The sequence below is a fragment of the Eschscholzia californica genome, unplaced genomic scaffold, assembly GCF_041429995.1.
Source record: "Eschscholzia californica isolate CP2 unplaced genomic scaffold, dmEscCali1.0.p SCAF_3, whole genome shotgun sequence".
In the NCBI taxonomy this organism is placed as follows: Eukaryota; Viridiplantae; Streptophyta; class Magnoliopsida; order Ranunculales; family Papaveraceae; genus Eschscholzia; species Eschscholzia californica.
In genome coordinates, this window is record NW_028238420.1 from 22,221,644 (window position 1) to 22,231,193 (window position 9,550).

The 9,550-nt window shown below is 33.9% G+C and overlaps 1 long non-coding RNA gene across 1 annotated transcript; it reads right to left on the bottom strand.

Moving 5' to 3' along the window:
- Positions 1–7,607: 7,607 nt before the first annotated feature.
- LOC147549037 (uncharacterized) lies at positions 7,608–8,013 on the bottom strand. Its single transcript, XR_015237030.1, has 2 exons — positions 7,888–8,013; positions 7,608–7,763 (listed from the first exon to the last, which is right to left on the bottom strand). It is a non-coding gene; the product is annotated as an uncharacterized LOC147549037 (long non-coding RNA).
- Between the last annotated feature and the right edge of the window lie 1,537 nt (positions 8,014–9,550).

The window sequence follows — 9,550 nt, forward strand, 5'->3', positions numbered from 1 at the left end:
TAAGGTTCCATTTTTTAAGCATCACAACCGACAAATGTATAGTCCTTCCATCGAATATCGATGGAACAAAGTGGTATACCACTTAAAGTTCCATATCTTAGGCATCAGAACCGACAAATGTATTATCCTTCCCGAGAATATTTATGGAACAATGAGTATGCCACATTAAAGTTCCATTTCTGACGCATCACAGTTGAAAAAAGTTTAATTGTGCCTGAAAATATTGATGGAATAATGTGGTATATACCACAATAATGTTCCATTTTCTCAGGCATCACAACCGACAAATGTATAATCCTTCCCAAAAATATTGATGGAACAATGTGGTATACCATATCAAAGTTTCATTACTTAGGCATCACAACCGACAAATATATAAGCCTTCCCGAAAATATTGATGAAACAATGAGGTACACCACATTGAAACTCCATTTCTCATGCACCACAACTGATAAATTTATAATCCTTCCCGAAAATATTACAAAAAATTTGACTAGCCACTAATTGCATCATTTGAACCACCACTGCATTGTAATTACCAACTACAAAAAATTGTAGCTGCATTGTGTATTTTGAAATAAATTAAACGAGCATACAAACACGCTGTATAACAATCAATACCCACTGGTAGAACTATTTGAATTTACAGTTCAAAATATAGAATGACACTTGTGGACTATTTCGAAAACAATAAAAACTTATTACTACTCAAATTAACAAGCACAGGAATACACTTAATATAGCCCCATGTAGACAATAAGACAAATACAACTTACACCGTGATACAACCAGTAAGGTATCTCACTTATGTGATAGCCCATGCAGTTATTACAGAATAATATGACGCATGAAAAGCTTGACTTGAAACTCAAAATACTAATATATAACAGTATAGTACATATATTAAAAAAAACAAGGGCACACACCATACCCTCGACCTCAAACACAAAGTTAGGTGTGAAACCATCTATAAATAATAAGAAACCATCTTTCTCAACCAAAAGTAAAATAAAGGAACTTAATACCTGTTTAAGACTGTCTAGTGAATGTCTTCTGCAGACTTTCAATTAATCAATATGATTTTTTCGAAACTCACCTACAAGTCTCTTCAAGTTGTACGAAAAGAACTCTTGTTAACCCCGTGATCGAGAGAGATGCATTCGTGACCAAGAGGTTTTTACAAAGTAAAATTGTGAAATAAGTCGAGCAATCTAGACAAAATTAACTAACCTTTGTTTCGATTATCTCTTGCCATAAAAAATGACTTTCGCTTGAGTACTTTTAAGCAGAATCCACCTACACCTCAAGTTATTGGTTTGGTCCCTCTCAAAACACTAAGGAGCATTGAAACCAATCATATAAAAGTTCCCAATTAAGCCTTTTATAGTCATTATATTTTCTGTCATTGGAGAGAACTGCAGCTTGAAAATCAGTAAACTGAAGTCCCACTTCTGTTTATACTTGATTTCCTGGTTACTTCTGGAAGACGTGAAAGCAAATACCTGGATAAGCTACGAAACCTAGGTGTCTCCGTATCAGAAGAGATATTTGACAACAAACTTGGGTTGGTCTGAAGGGACGATTATAAACGTTCAAGTATGTGGGTAAATAAAATATTCAACTACCACTGTTCGGAGCCAGGTATATTAATGCAAAATTTGAGCATTCTTCAACAATTAGAGCAACTAAAAGTGAACTATAAACAGTATCAATAGAATGAGTCAGCTACCACAGTAAAGTTTCATTTGTATGGCATCACAACAAACAATTAAAAGACCCTTCCATCGATTATTGGCCGAAATATTTAGTATACCACGTTAAAGTTCCATTTCTCAAACATGACAACCAATAAATGTACAATCCTTCCTCAAAATATTGATGGAAATTTATTGTATACCACATTAACGTTCCATTTTTCAAGCTTCACAACCGACAAATGTATAATCCTTCATGAAAATATTGATAGAACAATGTGGGCAAGTTCCATTTCTTAGGCATCACAACCGACAAATGTATAATCTTTTTGCAATTATTCATGAAACGATGTTGTATACCGTATTAAAGTTTCATTTTTTAAGCATCATTAACCGACAAATGTATAGTCCTTCCCTCGAATATCGATGGAACAATGGGTGTGCAACCTTAAAGTTCCATTTCTTACGCATCACAGTTGACAAAAGTATAAGTATTCCCGAAAATATTAATGGAACAATGTGGTATATACCACAATAAAGTTCCATTTTCTTAGACATCACAACTGACAAATGTATAATCCTTCCCGAAAATATTGATGGAACAATGTGGTATACCATATTAAAGTTCCATTCCTTAGGCATCACAGCCGACAAATGTATAAGCCTTCCCGCAAATTTTGATGGAACAATGTGGAATACCACATTGAAGTTCCATTTTTCAGTCACCACAACCGACAAACGTATAATCTTTCCCGAACATATTATGGAACAATGTGGTATACCAAATTAAAGTTTCATTTCTTAGGTATCAAAACCCACAAATGTTTCCTTCGGTAAAAATACAGATGAATGTTGTATACCACATTAAAGTTCCATTTCTTAGGCATCACAACCGAAAAATGCATAATCTTTCTCGAAATTATTCATGGCACAATCCACCTACACCTAAAGGTATTGGTTTGGTCTCACTCTCAAAACAGTCAAGAGCATTAGAAGCAATCATATAAGAGTTATTCAGGAAGCCTTTTATATCCACAACATTTTCTGTCATAGGAGAGATTTTTTTTTTTTTGAAAACTTCATTGAATATATGGGAGAAAAGAATATTTACACAGCAGCGGAAGAACGAAGGAAGAAACAATTAGAATTTTTTTCTGTCATAAGAGAGTTGCACCTTGAAAATCAATAAACTGAAGTTCCACTTATGTTTATACTTGATTTCCAGGTTACTTCTGTAAGACGTGAGAGCATCTGGGTTCTCATTGTCCTAAGTCAGATGATTTCTCATAAAAAGTAACGAATCAATTAAGATACATGACATTCCGACTATGAAACTTGAAAACACAGATCCAAACATTTGAAAATTTGCAGCAAAAGTCGAGAAGAAAATCTACAAAGATGTCTTGAAAATTCTACTAAATCTTTCGAGTGCAAACTAAATTGCAAATTCTGGTTGAAGCAGTTAACCAATGAATAACTGCGACATAAACTACAAATTAGGTGAACTTTTACACCTGAGTCCTGATAAAGCTTTTGGTGTCCGAGACCCACAAATGGACCGGGATGTGGCCCCTTAAATTTCAACTCCTAATAAAAGGAACCTAGTTTAAATCCGTATAAAGAAGTGCTCGGTTATACGAAGTAAAATTCTAACGAAAATCAAATAATTCTATCAAAATTAACGGACCTGATTTCTTTATCACTGCTTTTTTCTTCCACATCAACAAACAAGACAACTACAAGTCCAAAATGCATGGTTATTTCTTGCCATCAAAATAATTTTTTATACAATTACTCGTACGACAGATCCATTTACATACGAGAATTCAATATTAATTTTATGTGACACAATAATATGAATCGTAAACTCACCCATGGAACATTTTGTAGCCCATTACATTCTCTACTATAGGAGAAAATTGTTCTTTAAAAACCAAGTGACCTCCCAACTTTGGGTTAGCATAATTTAACAACCTTAATATGAATGCAGATATCTGATAAGCTTCGTGACTTAAGGGGTTTCTGTAATAAAATAGACATTACGCGAGAAGCTTGTACTTGTTTGAGGGGATCATCCACACTAACAATATATTAGTTAGAGTCATCCTTGTATAAGGATCTAGGTATTATAATGCAACATACTGGACATTGTGTAATAGTTAGAGCTACAAAATTGAACAATTCACGATTTAGTAGATTACTACCCATCTCGACCAGTTTGTTTTTCTCTTACGAAACAGGGGGACAAAATAATTCCAATTCTAATTTTCGAACTTTTGATGCAAAATTCGTAATGGAGGGTCGGGACTCGAGAGTAGATATTTGAAGATATAACATGCCCTTTATTTTTAACTAGGAAATGAACTCAAGATATGACAAACATACCCCAAAAATCAAAATTACCTGCACAAGAAGCCTCACCTTTCTAGCAAGAGCATTTGCAGCTCTCCTTGTCAAATACTCAGATGTGAGATGAACTCTTCCATTCTGTTAAAATTTTCATCTACGAACGCTGAAAACAAACTGATTCTAGTAGTGGCATCTTTTTAGCCTTGTCAATTCTTTTGAACTTATCAAACTAAATTGCTTACTCCTGTTTAAGCCATCAACCGATTAAGAACTAAAAATAAATGTCAGGTTTCTAGCGATATTCTATGTGATTAGTATTAAGGACAAGCCAATCAAAAATTATTAAACTATGTTCAAGTTTTAACATAAATTAAACAATCTGGCCAAATTAACTAACCTTTTTTTTTCTCCTGAGCTGTCTTTCGTCAACATCAAGAGAGAAGATAAACACAAGGTTAGAATGCATCATTTTCTCTCGTCACCAAAACAAAATTTTATTTGGTTACCTATTAGAGGAAACAATATACATTCCTAGTTCTAAAACTACTACCGAAGTCATAATCTTACTCTAATAAAAGATAATTATTTGGTCATCCGTTAAACCTTTTATAGTCTGATACATTCTACATACTGGAGGAGAAAACTGTTTTATTACACCAATAATATGAATTCCCAGCTTTTAAGAATGTTGACTCAGCGCCTCCTAGAAGACATAATAAGTTTGTTCATCGTAAATAAAATATCAGCCAACGAGTATAAAGAAATAGAGAACAGTACAAGAGGGGTGGGGAGGAGACTGGTTGATCTCTCACGATATCCACGCCTCCCAATTCCGCACAACATCTAAGAATGATATGTGACTAAACTTAGGCAAACACTTCACCCAACCAAAAATAATAGCTTTTACATCATCCACATCCAAGCTAGTGTTTGCATTAACATCTTTGAAAATCTTGTTGTTGCGGTCCTTCTACATGCTCCAATATTTGGAAGACGTGAAAGCAAATACGTGAATAAGCTACGAATCCTAGGTGTCTCCGTATCAGAAGAGATATTTGGTGATAAACTTGTGTTGGTATGAAGGGACTGTTATAAACGATTGAAGTATGTGGGTGAATAAAATATTCTACTAACACTTTTCAGATCCAGGTATATTGATGCAAAATGTGAGCATTCTTTAACAATAAGAGAAACTATAATTGAACTATACACAGTATCAGTAGAATGAGTCAGTTTATTCTTCCTACTGTGAAAAAAACTAGAATAAGTCGGGTGTATAACTTATCAGTAGAAAAGGAAACTTGCAACCTTTTTCCATAAATCTCCTGACAGTCTCAGACAATGGCATGAATTAAAAAACCAAAGCTTAAAGAAGATTTCATGGTTACAAAATACTCAGCCAGAGTATTTTATGAATGATGGATGACTATTGAGATTATTTTACTAGTAGAGATAACTGATTAAGATGCGAGCTCATCTATCAATCTTATTCTGTTGATATAATTTATGTAGGAAGAGAACTCGTGAGGTATTAAAACATTTTCAAAAATGACCTGCACATTTAAACATTTGAACTGATAATGATGCGAGCTCAGCTGCAAATCTTATCAAGCTATGCAGATATCAAAAAACCATCTGGGTTCTCATAAAAGGTAACTAATCAATTACGATACAAGACATTCTCAAAAACCCATGTGGTCAAGTTCCATTTCTTAGGCATCACGACCGACAAATGTATAATCCTTTTCGAAGTTATTCATTAAACGATGTGGTATACCCATATTAAGGTTCCAATTTTTAACCATCGCAACCGACAAATGTATAGTCCTTCGATCGAATATCGATGGAACAAAGTGGTATACCACTTAAAGTTCCATATCTTAGGCATCAGAACCGAGAAATGTATTATCCTTCCCGAGAATATTTATGAAACAATGGGTATGCCACATTAAAGTTCCACTTCTGACGCATCACAGTTGACAAAAGTTTAATTGTGCCTGAAAATATTGATGGAACAATGTGGTATATACCACAATAATGTTTCATTTTCTCAGGCATCACAACCGACAAATGTATAATCCTTCCCGAAAATATTGATGAAACAATGTGGTATACCATATTAAAGTTTCATTACTTAGGCATCACAACCGAAAAATATATAAGCCTTCCCGAAAATATTGATGAAACAATGAGGTACACCACATTGAAACTCCATTTGTCATGCACCACAACCGATAAATTTATAATCCTTCCCGAAAATATTATGGAACAATGTGGTATACCACATTAAAGTTCCATTTCTTAGGTAGCAAAAGCGACAAATGTTTCCTTCCCAAAAACACATATGGAACAATGTGGTATACCACATTAAACTTCCATTTCTTAGGCATCACAACAGACAAATGTATAATCCTTCTCGAAATTATTCCTGGCACAATGTGGTATACGTTAAATTTTCATTTCTTAGGCATCACAACTGACATATGCGTAATCCTTCTTGAAAGTACTGATAGAACATCCACATTTAAGATCCATTTCTTAGGCATCACAACCGACAAACGTATAATCATTCTCGAAAATATTGATTGAACAATGTGGAATACCACATTAAAGTTCCATTTCTTAGGCTTCATTACGGACAAATGTATATTCCTTCCCGAAAATATTGATGGAACAATGTGGTTTACCGCATTAAAGTTCCATTTCTAAGGCATCACAACCGACAAAGGTATAATCCTTTCCCGAAAAATATCTATGGAATAATGTGCTATACCACATTAAAGTTCCATTTCTAAAGCATTACAACCGACAAAGATATAATCCTTCTCGAAAATATGAATGGAACGAAGTGGTATACCACATTAAAGTTCCTTATCTTGGCACCACAACCGACAAATGTATAACCCTTCCCGAAAATATCGATGGAACAATGAGGTACACAAATTGAAACTCCATTTCTCATGCACCACAACCAACAAACTTGTAATCCTTCTTGAAGAAATGGATGGGACAATGTGGTATACCACATTAAAGTTCCATTTCCTAGGCATCACAATGGACAAATTTAAATCGTCCCCGAAAATATCGATGGAACAATGTGGTATACCACTTTAAGGTTCCATTTCTCGAGCATCACAACCAACAAATGTATAATCTTTCTCTCGATTTTTGAAGGAACAATGAGGTATACCACATTAAAGTTTCAATGCTTAAGCATCACAGCGGACAAATGTATAATACTCCCTTGAGTATTGATGGAACAATCTACAACACAGCACATTAACGTTTCTTAAGCATCACTACTACCTATAAATGTATAATCCTTCTCACTATTATGAAGAAGCTGCAATAGTGTAAATCAGATAAAAAAATTCCAATTATTGGGTAAAATAAGATATATACGCCATGTCTTAAGCATCAATACCCAGGATTGTGGAATCCTTCCCTTAATTATTGGTGGACAAATAGATTATATGTACAGGCATAAGGTAATATCTAAAACTTCTATAATATAATGATATAACAAGTAAGAGGCTAGCCCGGCAAGATTTTTTCTCGCCATTAAGAACAAAACAGATTTTTTGCTTCATTACCTAAAGAGAAATCAATTTACATCTCAAGGTCCAAATCTGATTTCGACAACTTGATGTGATTATCTCAATGTCTACTGCTGACTTTCAATTAATCAATGTGAATTTTTCGGGTCTCACCTAGAAGTCTCTTCAAGTCGTACGAAAAGAACTCTTGTTAACCACGTGATCGAGAAAGATGTATTCGTGACCAAGAGGTTTTTACAAAGTAAGATTGTGAAACAAGTGAAGTAATCCAGACAAAATTAACTAACCTTTGGTTCGATTATCTCTTGCCATCAAAAATGATTTTTCACCTGTAAGCAGAATCCACCTACACCTTAGGCCGGCATGATTTTTCCTCGCCATTAAGAATAGAACAGATTTTTGCTTCATTACCTAAAGAGAAATCAATTTACATATCAAGGTCCAAAATCTGATTTTGATAAATCGATGTCATTATCTCAATGTTGAAACATGAGACAACGATAAAATTGAAATCAATAATATGGCAGTTTATTCATGAAGCCTTCTATACTCCAGTCCTATTTATTCTCTAATATAAGAGATATTAATTGTTCCGTGACTCTCCATTATAGAAGTCTCTTCAAGTCGTACGAAAAGAACTCTTGTTAATCACAACGAACAAATGTACAATTCTCCCTCGAATATTGATGCAAAAATATACTAATTAGCACATTAAAGTTTCTAAAGCATCACTACTTTCATAAGCACCATTGTCGATAAATATATAATCCTTCCCACTATTATGAAGTAGGTGCAGTAGTGTAAATAAGAAAAAAAAAACTTTATAATATAATGATATAACAAGTAAGTGATAGAACAATAAAGCAACATGTCTTTAGGTAACGATAGAGGAAACAATATACATTCCTAGTTCTAAAACTACTACCGAAGTCATGATCTTACTCTAATAAAAGATAAGTATTTGGTCATCCGTTAAACCTTTTATAGTCTGATACATTCTACATACTGGAGGAGAAAACTGTTTTATTACACCAATAATATGAATTCCCAGCTTTTAAGAATGTTGACTCAGCGCCTCCTAGAAGACATAATAAGTTTGTTCATCGTAAATAAAATATCAGCCAACGAGTATAAAGAATCAGGTACTACAATGCTAAGAATCAGGTACTACAATGCAGCATACTTTCTTCAAAAAGAAGGGCTGATATCATTAAACAATTACAGGATCAGTTTATTCTTTTTCTGAATCATATTGACTTGGCGACAAAAATGAAAGTCCATTAGGATGATGAATGACCAACATCCCTAGAACATCAGATGGGCTAAGAACCATTGACCAACCTCCATGGCATGGTCCCCTTCCATCAGTTATTGATGAAAATATACGGTATACCACATGAAAATTTAATTCTTAAGCATCACAATGATATAATTCTTTCCTCGACTTTGATGGAATAATATGGTATACCACGTTAAAGTTATGTTTCTTCGGCGTCACTATTCACACATGTAAAATCTTTCCCTCGATTATTGATGGAAATATATGGTAAACCACATTAAGTTCAATTTCTTAAGCATCACAACCGACAAATGTATAATCTTTTTCTCGGTTATTAACGGAACTATATTGTATTGGTATACCACATTAAAATTCCATTTCTTAAGCACTGAAACCGACAAATCTACTATCCTTCCCTCGAGTATGGATGGAACAATGTGGTATACCACATTAAAGATTAAATTCTTAAGCATCACAACCGAAAAATGTATAATTCCTCCCTCGAAAATTGATGGAACAATGTGATATATACCACATAAAAGTTCTATTTTTTAGGCATCAAAACCGACAAATGTTTATTCCTTCCCAAAAATACAAATTTAACAATGTGGTATACCACATTAAAGTTCCATTTCTTAGGCATCTCAACCGACAAATATGTTATCCTTCTC